General features: G+C 45.7%; 1 long non-coding RNA gene across 4 annotated transcripts in view; it reads left to right on the top strand.

The window, feature by feature from the left end:
• Positions 1 to 21,756, top strand: part of LOC112673950 (uncharacterized) — a 111,265-nt gene that overhangs the window by 76,232 nt on the left and 13,277 nt on the right. The window contains exons 2-3 of one of the 4 annotated variants that reach the window (XR_007405605.1): positions 20,299 to 20,488; positions 20,619 to 21,099. The exons of the other annotated variants lie outside the window; for them this stretch is intronic. This is a non-coding gene — a long non-coding RNA (uncharacterized LOC112673950). The remainder of the gene's footprint in view (positions 1 to 20,298; positions 20,489 to 20,618; positions 21,100 to 21,756) is intronic. 4 annotated transcript variants of the gene reach the window in all.

Here is a 21,756-nt window from a genome sequence, read left to right as displayed (position 1 = left end):
AGGGGCCTGGGGGTTCTGGGAAAGCCCAGGGACCCAGCTGGCTTTTCTCACTGCCATCACTTCTCACTGCAGACTTGGTGTCTCAGATACACTCCCCTCAACACTGAATAATTGCCTGATCTGGACTAGTGAACAGGGTGGAGGTGGGGGGTTGTTTATTTTTCATTAAAAGGTCAGAACAAGGTGATGGGAGGTGGTGCTCAGAGAGGGAGAGCTGCCTCAGAAAATGTGCTGACTGGTCCAAACCTATCAGACTGAAACACAGGTTTCTGGTACCTTCTGCCGCCCAGGTGGGCCTCACTCTTTTCAGTCTGAGTCTTGATATTGCCAAGCTTGCCAGGCCTCCAGAGATGATGGCATGAGCTAATAAGGGAGGGGAGTGAGAGAAGCAGGAGGCCAGGGTTCAGATTTTCTGTCATGTAGGAGGTAGATTTTGACAAACTTCTTATACCATCCTGGGCCTCGGTTTTCTCATCTGAAAAATGGCAATATGGTGTCTCTGCTGTAGGGTTGTTATGGGGGTCCAGCTTTGTGTAGATAGTAACACACTTAGCAGAAACCAGTCAGTGCTTGGTGAGCGTCAAAATGTTTGCAAACTATAAAATGTGGTTAAAGCGGCTTTGTCCTCCCAATCCTGAGTCTCCATGTTCCATGTATCTAAGGAGATAACTCTTGGCTGCTGGGAGAAATAATAACAATAATCCCTCCCAGAAGGCTCTCTTGAGCACTTGTGCAGACCCATACGACGTCCACGTGGCCTACATATGTGACTAAGATGCAGCCGGTTGTCTCTTATTTGGGTCATGTAGTGACAAACAGCTCCCCTGACTGAATTGGGCAGAGATTTGGGTCTTCCACCCTTAACCCCCACCCCAGGATCCAATGCTGTCCAAGATGGCAGCCCTCTTACTAGCTACCACTGAGCTAGGAGTAGGGACGCCAAAGGACAGGGATAAGAAGGTCATGGCTGGGATGTTTATCTCACTCTTCCTTGCATGATGAAGTCTGGGAGAGCTCTGAGTTGCTGGGCTTGGGACATCAAGGGCCACCTTGACCCAGCAGGCTTGGTGAAGTTGACTCTCTAAGCCTATGACTAAAGTAGAAATGGGGTGTCAGGCAGAGGCCAAGCCTAGGCTCTGCCCCCTATTGTCCACTCTCTTCCTTGGCAATGGGTGTAGACAAGCTAAAGCAAAAAGGCTCCTTACTTGGACCTGCCCTGTTTTTCTCACGTTCCCCTCCCTTGATTCCAACTCTTTGCACACTTAGTTCTTCACTCCATTCTGCCTGGGCAATACATCCATTTCCCACTTTCCTCCCCTATTGTCTAATGGGATGTCTCAAGATCATTCCTCCAGGAAGTCTTCCCTGATCCTATTGGTCTCGGTCAAATGCCCCTTCTCCATGCGTCTGTAGCCCTTTCTGCTTCTCCATCGTAATACAAAGTGCACTGGATTGTAAGTCCTAGCTGCTTGTCAGCACCTTCCTACCACCCAGCTGTCAATTCCAAGAGCGAAAGATTGCTTGTTTATGGCTGTACCCCCAGCACCTGCCACAAGGTAGTCGACCAACAGATACTTGTTAAATGAATGAATGTCCTGTGCAGGCATCCAAATCTTGCTTTCACGTGTCAGGTTGGAGGCACCCAACTCATTTGCCCTTAAGTAGTAACTGGAAGGACTCTGTAATTTAGGACTTAATGAAGACACAAAAATGCTAGTAGAGAACATTGAGCCCATATTGTAGAAGGAGAAACCTATACAACTTGGTAACCAGAGGACAGAAAAAACTATGCATGATACACTCGGGTCTGTGCAAGCTCTCACTTCACCCTCACTAGGTACCTGGGGAAGATTTCCAGCTCATAGCAGCCAAGAGACATCTAGTTCTTCTTGGAGACACATCTGATTTTCTTCTAAAGATATGCTGTTCTTTTTTCTCACACATGTCTGGCCTCACATTACTGCTTGTTTGCAGAAAATTCCCAGCTTCTGCTTCTGTTTTTTACCTGAAGTTTACTTTATGGCCCATCAATGATACTTCTAAATATTCCTAAGGAGCTTTGTTTCCTTTAATATGCACTAGAGGATGCCTGCCCTGGCTTGTTTTTCAGTGAATCACTGCTTTCTCCTTGCTCACTGTGCACAGAACTACACCTATAATCCATAATCTGGGCTTCCAAGCTTCCTGTGGTCCATCTGTGATTAGAGTTGTCATGAGGAATTACTGAAGGTTCTAGCCTGATACCTCTCTGGTAGGAAAAGTAACTTCTGTAATAAAGTTTGAGCTGAAAATGGATTTCCCCACTGGGTGGAAACATGGCCACCATGGCACCTCACGATACCTTTTTTAACTGTCTTCCTCTCCCACACTTGTGAAGGCTGGTCTTAACATTATTTATAGATACTCTCAGCCTTCCTCTTCCTCCTGACAATGGCAAGTGCTCTTATTGGCTCATAGGCATTCCTTCTATATCCTGAACTATATGCTGGGTATAGTGAGGTAAACTATCAGTTACATCTTTGGAGGAATTTAAAGTCTAGATACAAAATATGTACATTTTTTTAAATGAAGATTTTATTTATTTACTTGAGAGAGAAAGCTAGCAAGGAAGAGAGCATTAGCAGGGGAGATGGGCAGAGGGAAAAGGAGAAGCAAACTCTGGACTGAGTAGGGAGCCCAATGGAGGGGTCGATCCCAGGACCCCGGGATCACGACCTGAGCCAAGGGTAGATGCCTAATGGACTGAGCCACCCTGGCACCCCCAAAATACTAAAATTGATAAGAATAGATAGAAGTTGTTTTAATGGCTACCAAGGCAAATAGAATTCCAGGGAGCTTGTGCAGAGGCACTGGGGCATAACAATACCTAGTGCGTTTAGGGAACTAGAAGATACCCAAAGTGGCAGACCTCCAAGGAACCTGGAAGAAGTGATGGCTAGAAAAGCTGAAGGTCAGACTGGGGCAAGGGTCTTGAATACTTGGCCACAGTGGGAGAGAGTCCTAGAAGTTTCCAAGCAGTGACATTATCAAAAGGATGCTTCAGAAAGATACCTCTGGCAGCTTTGTAGGGGAGGGCCTGAAGTAGAGTAAGATCAGAGGCAGAGATGTCAGAGAGGGAGCTATGAAAATGCCTACCCAGGCATTTGCTGTTTCCGGGAAGAGTACCCTACATAAGCTAGTTTCAAGGAAGTTCACTTTTGTAAAACAGGTTTGGAGTCCTCCTTGAATACCCCTCTTATGATCATTAAGTGACACTAAAGACCCTGCTGGGACACAGGCAGACCCTCATGGCCTTAGGTGGGGAAGGATAGGTTGCAACCACAGTCTATGGAGCCTCATGGAAAGTGATAACTTGTACCTTTTCTCCACCCTTCCAGGTGGAGAAATCTTGTCTTGCCAGGATTGTGTCTCATCCCAGCAGCTTCTGAATGAGCTGGAGGAAGTGCAGACTCATTGGTTTCTGAACTAGGCCAGTGGCACCTGGTTGCATTGGCAGTGAAACTTTGGCATGATCTGCCCATTAAGACATTTTAATCAATCTCAGAAAGAGTCACACTGATGTGGTCAACTGAATTTACTACTGACTTTGGGCAAAATCCTTCCAAGATGTTGGCCTCAGTTTCTCCATCTGAAAATGGGGAAAATTAAAGTAAATCCAAGAATCTTTTACTGTTATTTGTCTAGGAGGTCTAAAGCTCAAGTTACCCTGAAGGGCTGATAACTAACTGATAAGCTTTCATGACCAGCCCGGTGGCATCTACTACCATATTGTTGAGGTCAACCTTTCCAAACCCATTGGCTGTGTTCAGATGTGTTGACTCAAGAAGGCACACAGGTTAGACTCTGAAGAAATTTTGTACTAAAATTGTGTAAATATGAGGAGAATGCAATTTGTGTTTTTACTCATGATTGGAAAAGAGAAGAGGGAACAGGGGTATACATGGATAGTTGATTATGAAAACTTGACCAAGGAACTCAGTGTGGCTTCCAGTACGTGGGTGATGGGCTCTTATCCCTGAGTGTCCTTCATTTTAACTCTTGACTTTTACTTCATAATAATTTCTTCAGTGTCAGTGTTTCCCAGATTCGGAGTTTCCATCTTGTTCTAGAAGCCTCTCGAGGCTCCAACTCAACCAAGACCCTCTCCAGGACAGACTTCACTCCTGAATGTGGAATACATTTCCTGGCTTCTGGAGGCCTCCTCTTCTATATCTTACAGCAACTTTAACTTGACAAGTCCCAGCCTGAATTGATCCTCTTTCCTGCCTGACTTGCTCCTCATCCTCAATTCCCCATTTCAGGAATGACACCATTCTCGCACCCAGTCACCATGGCTGGAACCTAGGAGTCATTCCAGGCTCCTTGCCAACACACTCCTACATCCATCCGTTGTCACATCTCGCGTGCTTGGCCCTTGCTTAGCTAGAATCTGTTCTCTCCTACCAATGACTCCTTACCCAAGTTCAGTTCTGACTTACTTCATATTGTACTGGAGGCTGCTCCTATTTGTTTACTCACCTGATCTCCTCTTCTTCCAGGTTGACTTGCCCTAAAACCCAAATCTGGCCACGTCTTTCTGCTTAAGATACCATGTAAGGTCTTCATGGCTTGTAGAATGAAGTTTAAATTTCCTAACCCAACATATGAAGTCAGCAATAAGAGACCATCTGATGGATCCCTGATGTACCTTCTTTTTTTTTTTTAAGCTCTATGCCTTTCCACATGTTGGTCCTGCTACTTGGTTTGCTCATCTTCTCAGTTATTTTGTATTTGACCCTCCTGATCTTTGATTCCTGTTGACCTCTCAAGCCTCATACATTATTACTCTCCCCCCTCCTATGTGCAGTGCTGCTGTCACCTAGCGTGCTTACCCCATCCCTGGAACAGTTTCCAGAGGTGGCCAAGTCTACCTAATTTGTGCACTTTTGTGATGGCTCAAAGATGACCAGTGGCCTCTCTCAGATATGATGGATGTGTGATGTGCTCTTCTGAATTGGCTGTAAGTCATGTGGACAAGGGACAGACATTTCTTGTGTGAATAAAACCATTCTTCTTGCTTTTCCCCGGGACCCTCATCAGTGCTCACCACTGGTACCTGTGAGTGGAAGGCAATTATGTGGTCAACACTAAAAGTGGTCATCTTCTAGGAATACAGTGATCATAGCTGAAAGAGTTCCAGATATGATTGGAAGATGTCTTTTTCCACGTGCAGTTTGTAAAATTCCAAGTGATAAATTTGACATAGCTGGAATGAATCATCATTCACATTTCCCTGCACATTCTTGGTAAGATTTGCATTTGTGGTCTTCATCAATGAAATTTAGTAATAACCTTTGAGTCATTGGAAGCTGGTATTCATAGGTGGCATGATTGATGAGGCAGCATTGTGAGTAATGATGTAACTGGCCTTGAAGATACTGCTAGGGAACTACACAGGCACAGGGATCTGTATTGTCTCCAAATAAGCAGGTTCTGAAATGCCATGTCATTGAGAGGAAATACAACATTAACACTTTTTTTTTTTATCAGTGTAGGAGACACAAAACCAGCCAGAAATGGTGCATTTGACAATAAAAAAACACAGAGATGGTTTCTGGTCATGAATAGGAAGAGATAGAGCCTGGACCTTAAGAAAAATCTTCATGTTCAAGTGCTCTATTGGACAATAAGCAAATGCATTGTTAACCTCTTCTTTATCCATTATTCTAAGTCTTCATTGATAAATCACAGTCTCATAAGGGTCCGTGAATTTTATAATATATCTTAAATTAAATTAATTATTGTCAGGGATCCACAACAATTTGCCCAGGGCCACATACACTTTAGGGATGGCTCTGCTATGGAGGAAGACTTTTTTAAAAAAAAGTTTTATTTACTCCTGGGAGACTCAGAGAGGCAGAGACATAGGCAAAAGGAGAAGCAGGTTCCCCATGGGGAGCCCGATAGGGGACTTGATCCCAGGATCCCGGGATCACGCCCTGAACCAAAGACAGATGCTCAACCACTGAGCCACCCAGGCCTCCCTCTGGAAGAAGACTTTATAAATATCTTGAAATGCCCCTAGTTCCCCAAAAGGAACATTATGCATGCCATATAGATGATATTTTATGTTGTACCACTTCAAAGAACTCTTTAAATTTGTTGGATATCTATCTGTCCATCTGTTTTTTTAAGATTTTATTTATTTATTCATGAGAGACATACAGAGAGAGGCAGAGACAAAAGCAGAGGGAGAAGCAGGCTTCCCTGCAGAGAGCTTGATGTGGGACTTGATCCCAGGATCCTGGGCTCACACCCTGAGCCGAAGGCAAATGCTCAACCACTGTGCTACCCAGGCACCCTGTCCATCTGTTTTCAAGTGATGTGGTAGCAAGAGTTCAGACAAATAGGCAAAACTCGATGTTCACTGAAGGGAAAATACCTAAGATAAATAAAAAAAAAATGCAAACCCATGAGGGGCTGTTGCAATGATACCCACCCTGTGTAGCTCTAGGAGATTGAGTAGCTATTATTATCCTAGTTGAGAGATAAAGCTCACACTGCTAATGAGAGATGCAGGTGATGTTCAAGTTCAAGTCTCTGTGAAGCACAGCATCCTTGTTCCTTCCATTGTAGAATCCTGATATGGGTGAACTAGAAAGCAGTGTGACTCCTTAGCATCACCTCCAATAGGTTTGGGTTTTAAAAATATAAATACTAAGAGAAAGGGCACACAGCCAAGCACCTGGGAGAAAGTACCCGTGTTTGTAAAAACTGTGTCCAAAAGCCTGACCTAGAGTGAAGCTAAAGCCTTGGAAAAGCCAATGAGAATAGAAATGAGGGTTTTTCTTGTTTGGAGACAGTTGGTAGAGAAGGAAGGAGAGCCCATAGCATGGTGTGATGGTACAATGTTGACAGTTATCGGAGAGAATTGAGAGCTGCTCAATTCATCAAGGCAAAAGCTTTTAATCTGGAAAGATTGAAATCGAAGATAGGGGAAAGGCAGAAGGCACACCTCACTGCTCTTAATTAATTCAAGTCTCCATCCCACATGAATTATAGCCCAGGGTCTTGAAAGGACTTGCAGAAATCTTTGTGGGATCCCCGTGAGTCTTATTTGGAGAACCATGGTGGGAGAGACGCCAGGAGACTGGAGATGGGCACGTCTTGTCTTGATTTTCAAAACCTGGGTTCTAGAAATTATAGGCTTAAGTCCAGTTTCTGGTGATAAACTAGAAATGATTATTTAAATGGTGTATGGGTTATGTGCGCTTAGAAGAGGAAGTGGAAATCAGTATGGAACAGTCTAAGGTTCACTAAGAGCTAGCAATTTTAACATATCATTTGTTTTTTTGGGGGGGGGAATGCTTCCTAGATATTAGTGCTGTGGATATGTTATTATTTTTCATCCTGCCACCATTTGGACTCATCTGGGGGAATTCTCACCTTTATGGATCTTGGGGAGTTGTGGAAGCTGATTTCCTCAGTAAAACTGAAAATGCCATGTGCTCAATTTCCCAGGCTCCCTTGCGGTGAGGTAATTGCCAGAGTAATTTATCCAGGTGAGTCTCCAAGGAGATCTCTGGTGACAAGCTACAGCAGGCAAAATAATGGTCCTTCAAAGATGTCCACATCCTAATCCCTGGAAACTGCAAATATTTTAGGTTACATTGCAAAGAGGAATTAAGATTGTAGATGAAATTAAGACTGCTGAGCAACTGTCCTTAAAATAAGGAGCTTAACCTGGATTACCTGGGTGGGACCAATGTAATCACATGGGTCCTTAAAAGTGGAAGAAGGAAGCAGAAGAGTCAAAGAAGGGAAGATAATGAAGGAAGCAGGGCCAGAGATGCTATATTGCTGGATTTGAGAATGGAGAAAGGGGGCCATGAGCCAAGGAATGTGGATGGCCTTTAGTAGGTGGATAAAGCAAAGAAAATTCTCCTTTAGGAGCCTCCAAAAAGAAAGTAGCACTGTTTACCCCTTGGTTTTAGCCTGGTGAGACCTGTTTTGAACATCTGACCTGTAGAATCATAAGATAACAAATTTGCATTGCTTAAGTCACTGAATTTGTAATAGCAGCAATAGGAAACTAGTATATGTTCACTGTGTCTCTGCAATTAACCTTTTCTAGTGGGAGATTTTATTAATGACATGGATCAATAATTTTCAAACGAGGCTGGAAAGAGTTCCAATGGGGTATCTTAGAGGCTACCAAGAAGGGAAGTTGAGAATGGAAAGGCAGAGGCAAAGGGATTCTGGGACACCCCATCAATACAGCCACTAGAACAATATTGCTTTTATCTATATTAGATATTAGAATTATATGAAAAAGGTTTGAAAGCCATCGTCGACATCATAGATAAATGTACTAAGTATAATAATAAAAGATAACATTTATTTAATGTTAATATAGACTGGATGCCATGCTTAGCAGTGTATACATATTAGTTAATCCTCATAATAATTATAAGAGATAGATATCACCTTTGCAGATGGGGAAACTGAATTGCAAAGAAATTAAGTCACTCAGCCAAAGTTTCACTGTGTGTAAGTGGCAGAGATGGCATTTTATCTTGGAGAATCTGACTCTAAAGCCTGTACTAACAGGCAAGTGCATCAAACAATTGGGAAGAGCTAACTAGAGTATCATATTGATGGTACAATTCAGAATTCAAACATATTTGTATGATAGAAGATATCTACTTGGGAAAGAAGCAAAATACTGCATTTGGGTTCAAAAGCAATTATATCAAAGTGTGGGCAGTTCAAGGGAATTAATCAGGCTATCTGTAGGTTTGTTGCAGAGAGGTACTTGCAGCAGAAGGTCACCACCTTCTGGGTGTATTACAAGTGTAAGATTCCAGGAACCCTATGATTAGAAAGTCCTTTACATGAGAGAAGGGACTACCTCATGATGTTGTGAGCACCTTGTCAAGAAAAGATTGAGTTTATGGTGATGAGGAGTTGATTGAAGTTCCTTTAAAATGTAAAATTCCAAGATCTGAGGGTTGTTGTGCATAGGATCAAATATTGGGAGGTCTTAGTGCTTAGCTTAAGCAACCCCATCTTCTTTAGACTAATGGGGCAGAGGAAATTCTAAACAGATAGTTCTTCCTTTGGGACACACAACCTATGGGGCTTGGATTTTGTGGAATCCATAGTAAGTGTTTAAGCACCAACCTAATAGGAACCAATCTGCATTTCTGAGGGACAAGTAGATCAGTGGGGGAGAAACTGAGTCAGGGGAGCAGCTGCTGAAAAAGTGTGTGAGAGAGGCATTTCTGGGCCAGGGCAGACAGAGCCAGGAGAAGGAGGCTGAGAAGGGAAAAGAGGGTGGAGTACCCGACAACACCCAGGTGAGGGCTGGGCTGGGTGGAGCTGTCCAGAACAGGCGGTGCTGGTGCCTGCAGGCTGCGGGAACTCCAGGGCACAGAGAAGGTTCACAAGAAAGGTTGTCTGGGGAGGAGCCTTGTGGTAAGTGGGTCATAGACTTGGTTGACTCTACAGATGTATTAGTCAGAAGTGGGTCAGGATCTGGAGGTCCAGCATCAAGACAGGTGGAGCCCTGTGATCCCTACTCCACCTGTGGTTTGAGGACCTGGTGAGGACAGACAAGAGCTCTTGTTGGCCTGGCAATGGGCCTGGCTTCTGTAGGATGTGGGCTTCTGGATGGGTTGGAGGTGGCAGAGAGAGCCAGCCTGTGAGTCCCACTGACCAGGAGTCCTGCGCCACTACCACCCTACTCCTCAATGAATCTGTATTTACCAGACATGAAGGAGAAACACATTCACCAGCTACCACTTCCCTCTGGCCTTCAGAATAAACCAGTTCACTCTTTCCAGGAATTCATCCACCTCCACCTGTCACTCTAGGACACTCATTCTAGGACACTCCACAGCTGGAGCTTTAATCTATTAGTCTTTTACTTCTACCTCCTTTCCCACACTAAATTGATGGAGCCTCAGTTTCTTTATATGTAAAATGGAGATAATAGTAATCCTTGTTGTACAGACCGGTATTGCAAAAAAAGCTCATACATATAGTGAGTGTTCAATAAAAACTAGTTATTATCAGGGAGGTACACTAAACTGAATAATGAGGAGTCAGGTTATTCTGATGGGAAACATAGTATAATAAGGCTTGGCAAGACTTTTTTTGGGAGGGAGATAGGGAGAAGAGAGGCATAAACATGGAAGCCATGGAAGCGAGAACAGAAACACAGAGTCAAGAGAGGGCAGCATGATAGTTTGGGGCATGCCGAGGCCAGAGGGTAGGGAGTGGTCTAGGACTATGTGTCCAGATGCACCTGCTCATGTTTCTTCCAACTGCTGAGTCTGATGGCTAGGTAACCTGAGTGCAAGGCTCAGAACAAGTCAGCATAGATGTGACTCTCACCTGTAGAGTCTAGAAAACCTAGTTCCATTTCCCATTTTTGCTCTTTTCCCAATCTGTGACTCTACAACCCACTTTTCTCTCTCCATGTAGATGTTTTCAGCTGTAAAATTAAGGAGCTAGGTCAGGTTGTCTCAATGACCCCTCCCAGCTCTGACATTCTAGGACACTGAACCAATCATCTGATTGAACCTTCTCCCTGACCATAAGTAAGTCAAACTGGATGACAGCTTTAGATCACCTTTACTGCAGGCCTGTAACATGCCAGGTCATGGGCTAGGTGTCATTATATGCATAGAAGCATTATATTTCAATTATGGGGTTTATTACTGTCAAGGTGTTCTGAGCCCCACCTTGATAGCACATCATCACCTCTATTTCTTTTCATGTCTTATTGCATTGGTGAAATAGTGCCACCTTCCTAGTGCTCTTGAGCAATCTCAACAGTGATTTCTACTGTCTTTCTAGCTTCAAATTGCCTCAGGAAACTCCCCCCTCGATTCTACCCTCTGCAATCCTCTTACGTTTATGATATTCTGGAGGGTTGGTGGGGGCAGGTCTTATTTTTTCTGTATGTCATTACAGACATATTTCCAGGCTTTGTCAGCTGTTGACAGTACCCACAATTCCAGGTATCTTGATTCCGGGGCCTGCTAGTACGCAGGAAACTGAAATCAGGAATAACTCTCAGAGGTGGTGCTGGCAAGATCTGCACAGGGTATGGAGACCATCCAAGCAGACTGAGTTCCAGCACCCAGTAATAATAATGGTGAACATTAATTAGGCATATTTTCCAGGCACTGAGTTAACTCAGCAGTTATTTTCCAGACACTGGGTTAACCCATCCCAAGCAGAAATGATGTCAGGGGATTTGCGGCAATGTCTAGAGATACTTTTAGTTGTCACAAAGGAGGGGAAGGTGTGCTCCTGGCATCTAGTTGGATGTAGGTTGGGCTAAACATCCTACAATGCACAGGGTACCCCATAAAGCAAGTGATGTTCTACCCTGAAGTGTCACTAGTGCTGAAGTTGAGAAACTTTGGGTTAAACGCTCTACATGCATTATCTCATTTAGTCATCAAACCAGCCCTATGAAGCAGCTGCTACTATTATTACCACTCCCCTGTTTATAGTTGGGGGAGCTGAAGAGTAAAAACATGAAGCAATTTACTCAAGTTCACCAAACTGGAGAGTGACAGAGCTAGGCTATGATCCCAGGTTTGGCTGACTCCAAACCCGTGTGCTTCACTACTTCTTTGGGAATTGGCCAACTGAGCTTGTAGGTCAGGATGAGGAACATGGATTGGGAGCTGATTCTCAGAGGTTTCTGAGATCTCCAGGGCCCCCCAAGGCCCAGACTTGTTGCCACTGCAAGAGAACACAAAAGCTCAGCCTATCTTCTGGGGGCACAGGCTCCTGGGGGGTCCTTGGATTGACCTGAGGGGCTGATCTTGGTTACTCTCAGCTGAGCTGAGTTAGAAAAGGCAGGACATCATCCTAGTAACTTCAGCATCAAGTCCCATGGCTCTGACCTCTCTAGCTCTGGAATCAAGTGCTGGGAGGAGACTCTGACAGCTGGCGGCACATGCTCACAGCCAAATGAGAGATGTGGCAACACGCCAGAGGTCAGGTCTCCTCCTCTGATGTTATCTGCAACGTACTCAGAATATCAGCACAGTGGGAGCTGACATGTGCATGGACACAGGCCTGGTATACAGTAGGCCCCCGATAATGAGTGAACGGACAAATCAAGTGGGCCAGTTGAGACTTCTTCTATGAGGTCAAACCTTGGAATAAAGTGAGAGGGCTGGGCATAGATCACAGAGGGGAAGGCAGGGCCAGGCCTCTGGGGTGATGCTTTGGTGGATGGGATAGCGCCAAGTCTTCCAGAGGGGTCAACAGAACAGCAGCTGGAGCTGTATCTCCTAGAACACAAGCCACAGGAGACTGGGGTAGTCTGACTCCTAGCACCTTAGGGGCTTGACTAATTTTTGGACTGCATCATTGGAATGTTTGGCAAATAGGCTTTAATCTCAGTGACCTCCCAGACCCAAGGGCTGCAGAGCCTGGAGGAGCCTTCCTCCCCAGGACATCCCCTGGGTGAGGATTGAGGTCGCAGATGGACCAGGAATTTAGTTTATTGTTCTTGAAGTGGAAATAATTCTTAATATTCTGGTTTTCCCTTTCTAGGCCCTTTCAAAGACCATATTTATACCGATAAACTGGTGTTATGGAATCCAGAGAGATCCGCTAAAGGCACATAACTCTGGGATCTTTCTTCTTCTTGTTGTTGTTTTATCCTCTATGGAGGAAAAGGGAGGAGGGGACAAGGGGGAAAGGGAACTGAAATTCATCAATGCTTTATGTTGGGTTGAGTGCTTTTCATGGTCACATTAACGAGGTAGCAGAGTGACCTGCAATGGTGCCATGTAGACCTGGGTGGCCAGAGACTCCCTAAATCTCAGTTTCTTTGTCAGTAAAATGGGATAATACTTGTACCTATTTTCTAGAGTTGCGATGAGGATTTAGCGAGCTAATACACTAGATGTGCTCAGCCTGGCAGCTGCCACAGAAGAAGGCCTCACTAAATGTTAGCCAGCAATGTTGCTGTTTTAATTTTTTTTTTTAATTTATCTATTTGACAGAGAGAGAGGAAAAGAGAGAGAGAGAGAGGAAAAGAGAGAGAGAGAGAGAGAGAGAGAACAATCAGGGGGAGCAGCGGGCAGAGAGGGAGAGGAAGAAGCAGGCTGAGCAAGAAGCCCGATGTGAAGCTCAATCTCAGGACCCTGGGATCATGACCTGAGCCAAAGGCAGATGCTTAACTGACTGAGCTACCCAGGTGCTCTGTTGCTGTTTTAAATTTATGACTCCCCCCACCCTGGGAGGTGGGACCCATTGTCCCCATTTATGTCTGAGAAAGTCAAGGCTTGGCAGGGTTACTGTGGTGCAGCTTTGCTCTCAGTTCCTCCAGCAAGTCTCTGCTGGCCTCCAAGGCTGGGGCAGGTGTCCCCTGTCCACGTGGCCTAGGCGCCTGCTCTTCCCTCTTAGCTTTCGTTGCAGCATAGAGTGAGCGCCTGTTCACAGTCTCAGCCCCTGCCACACTGCAGGCCCATGAGGACAGCCTCTGGGCCCAGGGGATCGTTCTGGGCTGTGAGTACCTAGCAGAGCACTGGTACATGGTGAAAACTGAGGACACCTGGGTAATTCAAGGCCACTGGACCTAGTGATCTGAAGTTGGGTTTGCTTCTTTCTTACAGTGTGTGTGTGTGTGTGTGTGTGTGTTCTTTCTTAGAAATGCTGAGAAACATGAGTGGCTGGGGATATCCTTTAGATGTTAGCTGGTCTCTTCTCTGGCATCGTAACTATGGCCTATTTTCCCTCTCCTTGCTGCTCATCTCTCTCCACCAATTTCTACACAACCCAATATTTCCAAAGAGAGAGAGTCAATGTGCCATCCATCTAGAAGGGGTTGGGAGTCAGTTATACGCTTCCTTGGTGCAGAGATGCACAAATCATGATGGATCCTTGCAAGTGACAAGGAAACAATGGCTGATTTCAGCATAGGGCTCTAAATCTTTCAACGACTGTCAGTTTTCTTCCTTCACTTTTCACTCCTAGCTCATCCAGTTCTCCTGTATCCCATGAGAATTACTCAACACGGGATCTTGGCCAGTGGATCGAGGGTGAGCCCAACTCTACAGCCCAACTCTACATTAATTGTTAATCCAATGGTTTGAGCTTCTACTCTGTGCTGGGCCCATACTAAGCACTGGGGGTATAATACAGGACAAAAAGAGATGTGCCTGCCCTTCAGAGCTTACAGTTTGATGGGAGATAGAGGTGATAGTCATGTAGTCACTCTGTGGACATAATGAGTCTGAAACTACACATAGATATAATTGTTCTGGAGGAAAAAAAATAGTTCTGTGAGTCCTTGACCTAGATTGGGTAATCAAGGAAGAGTTCCCTTAGGAAGTAAAACTGAGCAGAGATCTGAAGAATGGATAGGAGGTGGTGGGTAGAAAGTTCCAGACAAAGGGAACAGCTTGTGCAAAGTCTCTGACAAGGGCTGGTAATAAACAGAGACCTTAGAGTGAGAGTATGGAAATTGAAGGTGTGTAGGGTGTGTGCCAGGCTGGAGAGGCAGGCAGTGCCTGATTGTGTGGGACCCTGATGGCCAAGGTTCGGATTTGGCTTCAAGTCTAAGAGAATTGGGAAGCTGTAGAAGGGGATTTAGAATCCAGGATACAGTTTGGTTTCTTCTTTAAAAGATTGCTCTGGTTGCTGTGGGGGAAAATGGAGAGTGCCCGAGTGCATGGGGAGTCCAGGGACCAGGGAAGAGACAAAACTGGTTGTCCAGGGGATGGCTGCCAGTGCTTGGATACAAAAGGATGGTGGAGAGAGGGAACAGAATGTGGGCTTCAGAAGTAGCATCAGGAGGATGCAGGGACCCAGGCAAAGGGAGTTGTCAATGGAGCCTTCCAGGTATCTGGTCTGGCAACTGGCAGGATGGCAGTCCCACTTTGGGACACAAGGATGCTAATAAAGGGTGAGAATGAGGGGTGGAGGGAGGCAGATGAAGAAGATGGCCTGGGACCCACTGAGCTTCAGGGCTTAGGGGACATCCGAGTGTAGATACTAGTAGGCACTTAGATGTATGTGTGTGTCCCTCTCATTATCCAACTCTCCAGAGAGCTGCTCCTGGAACTCTTTAAGACTCGGCTTTATTTCTCTGTTGCTGCTCAGTTTTGATCAGGATACAGTTAAGCCATTCGAGTTTGTTTTTTTTCATATTAAGGTTTCTAAGTGAGAAAATGTGGTTCCCCCAAGAAGATATAAACCTGGTTCTATTATTACCACCATTAAGGAGATGAGATGAAATGTCCCCGTGACAGGTCTCCCAGGTGAGCCCCGAGACTACATGTCCCGGAGAGGTCTCACAGCCTGGGTCTGGGAGCGCTTTGTCTCACCTGCACGGAGCTGGTGGGAAGGGTTCTCCTGAGTAGGAGGTGGTATCTATCTTTATCCCGCCAAAGAAATTTACATCTTTTTCTCATTGTTTTTAATAACGTCATTCAACTATTTACTGATTTATTTAGCCAACTTGGATTGGGTATGCTGTTTTAGATTCTGGACACAGCATAAGACAGATGGAGTCTCAGTTCTCATGAAGATTGCACACCAGTTGGGAGACAGGCAACAATCAAAGAAACGAATATGCAAACAAGATAATTTCCAATGACTTTGGGGAAGGCATCTCTGAAGACTGACATTGGAGGGGAGCCTGATGAATGAGCCAGCCAGTCATGCAAAGGGCTGGGTGGTAAGAGGGGAACAGCTGTGGGAGCACCCATGTGTAGGTTCTGAGGATACATACTTGAGGAATAAAAAAGAGTCCAGGGTGCCAGTTCAGTAAACAACGGGGAGAGTGATAGGAGATGAGATGATGGAGACCACAGGGCCTGGACCATGTGGGCTATGGTGGATTTTGTTCTAAGAGCATTGGTAAGGCGAGAAAGGCTTTAAAACAGGGAATGATCTGTCCTGATTTGTCCTCTAAAACGATCACTCTGACTGCTGTGTAGAAAATGTGTTGTTGGAAGGCCAAGGGTAGCAGTAAGGAGTCCAGTGAGGAGGATGTTGCATTGTCCATGGGAGAAGTGCTGAGGCCTGGACCGAGATGATGGTGGTGGTCATTGGCTCTGAAGCCTTTCTTCTGCGTGCTTATGTGAATGACAAATGCCCCATGTCCAGAGGGACGCAATAATTCTGTCATCTATTGCTCACCATAGCTACCACTATGGGTATTTTCCAAAACAAAGAAGGGTGAATGAGTATTTCTTCCCATTAAGCAATCTGTAAGTCTCATTTCTCTTATATTCTCTTATAGTTTAGCATCATTATTTTTTTCCCCACCAACTAAATCACTGATCACTGTGATGGTTAATTTTATGTGTCAACTTGAGCAGGCCATGAGAAGCCCAGATCTTTGGTGTCAAACTTTCTTTTGGGTATTTCTGCGAATTTTTTATTTTATTTTATTTTTATTTATTTTATTTTATTTTTATTTATTTTTATTTTTTATTGGTGTTCAATTTACTAACATACAGAATAACCTCCAGTGCCCGTCACCCATTCACTCCCACCCCCCGCCCTCCTCCCCTTCTACCACCCCTAGTTCGTTTCCCAGAGTTAGCAGTCTTTACGTTCTGTCTCCCTTTCTGATATTTCCCACACATTTCTTCCCCCTTCCCTTATATTCCCTTTCACTATTATTTATATTCCCCAAATGAATGAGAACATATAATGTTTGTCCTTCTCCGACTGACTTACTTCACTCAGCATAATACCCTCCAGTTCCATCCATGTTGAAGAATTTTTTTTTTTTGAATGAGATTAACATTTAAATTGGTAGGCTGAGAAAAGTTGATGGCCAGCCCCCATGTGTGTGGGCCTCATCTAATCAGTTGAAGACCTCAATCAAGCAGTTGAATAGACCAAAAAGGCAGAGGAAGAGAGAATTCTTGCCTGACTGCCTTTGACCTGGAACATCAGCCTTTTCCCTGCCTTTGGACCCAAATAGAAGCACTGGTTTTTCCGGGGTCTTGAGACCCCTAGCTTTTAAATGGAAATTATATCCTCAGCCTTCCAGGTTCTCAGGCCTTTGGACTCAGGCTGGAACTAAACTATTGGCTTTTCTGGATCTCCAATTTCCTTACTGACCGTGCAAATCTTGGAACTTGCCGACTCCATAACCACTTGAGTCAATTCCTTATAATAAACCTCTTTGTGTGTGTGTGTGTGTATACACACACTACAGAGATTTATTATAAGGAATTGACTCTATATTTTCTTTACATATATACATATATACACACAGACACGCACACATTTGTAGGCAGAAGGAACAGATATACAAATATATATGTATATACATACACACATATACATGTGTACACACGAAGAGATTTCTATATGCATTTACATCTACACACCCATGCACATGTCCTATTGGCTCTGTTTCTCTGGAGAATGCTGACCAATACAATGAACCAATGCTTTGTGTTATCACCAGGAAGACCCAGTAACAGAGATGGAAACAGTGCTGCTCCTCTGGGTGTGGAGGTAGGTTCGCAGTCTAGATCTGGTAACAAACGTCTAGGTTTCTGGAAATACCCCATGGAGGATTAAGCTATATTTTCAAAAGCATGAAAAGACATGATTTGTTTAGGAAAAGCCAGATAATTTACAGTGCCCAGACCATAGTTTTGGTACTTGGAGCAGTGATTTAGCAGGAGGGAGATGTAGGGAGAGGAGGGTGGAAAGGGTTTGCCCGATGGGATTTGGCAACACTAGGGAGAAAAGAAGGCTCTAGAGCAGAGCCTAGAGGACTGACACACCTAAAGGCCCACTCTAGAAAGGCCTCCCTGGTCGCAGTGAGAAAGCACTAGAGAGGGTAAGGCAGGGAGCAGGGAGCAGGATTAGGAATCTGCTACCATAATCCCAGGGAGTGAGGAGCAACCTGTGGGTTCAGGTGTGGGTATGGGTGTGGAGGGGAGGCGGCCCCTAGAGGGATGCTTAGAGGTGTTGGTGCAGGGCTTGGTGGTGGTTGGACACAGAGGGAGTAGGAGACACAGGCTGGGAGGATTCCAAGGTTTCTGGCTTGAATGGCTGAGAGGATGGCAGCAATGTGACCCTGGATTATTACAGTTAGGAAGCCCCTCATTTCTAGGTTTTATAAAATAAATCAGAAAGATGTTGCTGTAGGTTGTTTTCTACTCCCTCCTGTTACCCCTTCGAAATGTATCTTTGCAGCTCCTGCCATCAAAAGCTGGAGTCTCATTTCCCCTCCCTTTGAATCTGGATTGGCCTGTGACTTGCTTTAGCGCCGCAGAGTGGTGTGTGGGGTGGCTGGCATGCCAGGTCTGAGGCTAGGCCTCCAGAGGCTGGGGCGGGGTGGGGGGGCTGTGATGCTCTTTCAGAACCCTGTCCGGCCATCGTGTGAACCAGGCTAGCCTGCTGGATGATGAGACGCTCTGTGAAGCTGAAATGAGCCATCCCACTGCAACTGTCCTAGGGCAGCTGGGCTCCGGCTGACGAGCCTCTAGCTGAGGTCCCCGAGGGGGCTAGACTGAGGGCAGCTGCCCCCTGAGCCACAGAATCATGAGCGGAGTAGATGACTATAGTTTTAAGCCACTAAGCTTTTGGGGGGCCGGCTGGACAGAGAGCACAGTAAAGGGGTACAGGTAGTTATGAAATAGATGTAAAGCTGAAACCCACAGGGGACGGTGTGTGGCTATTATTATATAAGCTTCACTGTGCTCTGCGGGTGTTCAGGAGGGCGAAATGAGACTAAGAAAGCCCCTTGATTCACCCTCTCCTAACGTTCTTAGAATATTTTGTTTAAGGAATCAGTGTACATTTTTCCAGAAAATTCATTTTGCCCCCTTGATGACCTTAGTCCTCATCCCTGTCACAATGGGGCTGTGCCATATTTGAAGACAAACAGTCCCGGTGTGTCCAGAACTTTCCTGGTTTGGGGACCGATAGTCCCACATCCTGGGAAACCCTTTAACCTCAAGTAAACTGGGACAGTGGGTCACCCTACAGTGCTTTGTGGCTTGCAAGTCGGCTGTGTACATGTTCACCCACTGGCTTCTGACGTGGGTGGGGCGGGGCAGGCTGGGGGAGCTTTGTTCTTGCCGGTTTGATAGACAGTGAACCTGAGGTCCAGCAAGTCTGAAATGACCCTTGGACCGCCCAGCTGGAAGGCAGCCAGGAGAGGAGCTGACCCCAAAGCAGCCTGATGCTCATACCTGAGCCTGCTCTTGCACACCTGCTATGTCTGGGGGCAGTGACACCAGCCCCTTATGATGGGGCTGTGGAAGTGAGGACCTGCACCCCGGACACACTCGGGCACTGCCGGCACCTCTCCATCTGGATCATTTTCAAACATATCGGTGCAGATCTGACACCAGGACAGAAGAGCTCACGGCATATTTTGTAGCTCACTCCACGGAGGGAGGCAACTCGGGCCACCACCAGCCCTGACCCTACCCTCTGAGGCCAGAACTGCTGCCAGCTCTGATGTGACAGTGGCTATGCAGATGAGAGAGACCTCGGAGAATCCAGAAAAAAGATGAGGCAGGCAAGGGCGAAAGGGACAGGAATAGAGGACTGGTTTCGTCTCTTTCAGGAACTGTGTTGATTCTTTATCGTGAACTCTTTGTTTAAAAAGAAAATCCATTTTTCATACATTCAGAATTCCAAGCTGCCGAAAATTTCCTCCCGTGATGAGACGCATTCAGAACAAAAACGTGCAGCCTGATTTGTCTTTCCCTGAAATCAAGGGCACTGTTCTAAAGAGACTGCGCTCGCCACACAAAGGTAGCAGATGTTTGCCGAGATTGAGCCGCACAAGCATCCACACGTTCAATCTTGGGAGCGTTTTGGTTTTTGAAAAGAGGAACAGTTTTGTGTCGTTCCGCGTTGCACAGAAGCTTCTGGTCCCAGTGCTCAGGTGGGGTGTGGATGAGGGCGAGTTTGCTCCGGAAGGATCTGCAGGGGAGGATGGGGCAGGACGCATTACAACATCGAGCTCCCGCTGAGCTCCGCGTGTCTACCCAGAGTGGAGTCAGGCGCAGCAGCTGCGGGGTGCAGGGCCTTCAGGGTGCCACGATCTTCATTCTTGCCCACAAAGAGTTTCTAAGTCCGAGGCTTCCTACGCTCACGGATTCAGAAAGCCGATCCTAAAGCTCAGCTAGCTTTTAACTTCCCAGGCGCATTTCCTTCCTGCCATTCCTACCTCTCCCAGATTTCTCCCTGTCCCTCATCCCTGGGGTGTAATTGGTCATAGAAGCCTGCATATCCTATCCGCCCCAAATGGAGTTCAGAATCTATCCTCTGTTTCCATTTGCAATGCAGATTTAATCCCTACTCCTGGAGCCCTAGCCACTAGAGACACCCTGCTTACACCTCTCATGCTGTTTCACAATGATCCGTTCCCACGTCACACGGGAAACTTCTGGATGAGGTTCACCTTGACTTTTGCAGTAGCCAACACAGGCTCTGGCATCTTCCCTGGGTTCTTCAATATGCAGGAGTGAATGAGGAGGTAAGACTGTCAGTGATGGGATGTTCCTTAACCATCTCCAACCACACCCTTCAGATCCCTCTGTCTCTGTTCACACGGCCCTCTTTTTTTTTTTTCACATGTCAACTCCTACTTATCCATCAAAACCCAGTGCCCATGTCGACTCCTTCAAGAAGTCCTGACATCCTCAGCCTGTGTGGCTTATTCATTTCTCCCTCCACTTCTGCAGCATGTGCACAGCAGAATACAGACTATAATGACTAACGTATCTGAGTTCTTGTTTGTGGCTGCCAGGGATGGCAAGTAGACTTAGTTTCACAACTCTGTTTTGCCTGATGTCGCTGCCTGAAGCAGTGTTGAGCTGGATCCTGAAGGTGCCTTTTCAGCATTATAGTCGTATGTCCATAATGTTTATATTTTATACAGCATGTATGATTTTTCAGTAGATTAGAAGGAGGAGGCCCGTTTCCTAAGCAGGAGTAAATCTAAAGAATGTGATGTCAGTGACAAAAGGCCATGATGCAGACAGGCACGTGTGGGTCAGCCCGCAGACTGGTGTGGCTTCTAGAAGATGAAGCCTGCTTGGTGCAGAGAGGCTGAGGATTACTGATCCCAAAGCCTGTGTGTGGAAGGTACGTGACGCCACCCTTTAGCTTTGCTTCTCCTCCCTGTGCAAGATGGTTGATAAGAGAGGGGAAGGGAGAAGAAATGGGTAGGAAATATCAGAAAGGGAGACAGAACATAAAGACTCCTAACTCTGGGAAACGAACTGGGGGTGGTGGAAGGGGAGGAGGGCGGGGGTGGGGGTGAGTGGGTGACGGGCACTGAGGGGGACACTTGACGGGATGAGCACTGGGTGTTATTCTGTATGTTGGTAAATTGAACACCAATAAAAATTATTTTATTAAAAGGGAAAAAAAAAGAGAGGAGGTTCTCTTGATTCTCAGCTTTCTCCATGCCAGGCAGATGCTGGGCGCAAGGCACTAAACTCTGATAGTTATGGGGTAGACTTTAGGTTTAGAAGAATTGGGTTAGAATCCCCACTCTGTCATTTCTACTGGTATGACTCGGGGCAAGCTACTTAGCTTCTTGAAGCCCCAATTTCCTTAAAAGGAAAGGGAGCTTTATACTAAAAATCAGCCTTTGTAGAGTCCCTGGGATGTGCCAGACAGTGTGTTTTTTATTATTTTATTATACCCTTTCCAGCCACTATGAGGTAGGTACCCTTGTTGTCCCCATGTCTCAGATGAGAAACCAAGGTTCAGAATGCTTAGGTAACACGTCCAAGG

Source organism: Canis lupus, chromosome 24, assembly GCF_003254725.2.
Source record: "Canis lupus dingo isolate Sandy chromosome 24, ASM325472v2, whole genome shotgun sequence".
In the NCBI taxonomy this organism is placed as follows: Eukaryota; Metazoa; Chordata; class Mammalia; order Carnivora; family Canidae; genus Canis; species Canis lupus.
This window is presented reverse-complemented; position numbering and strand designations above follow the sequence as displayed.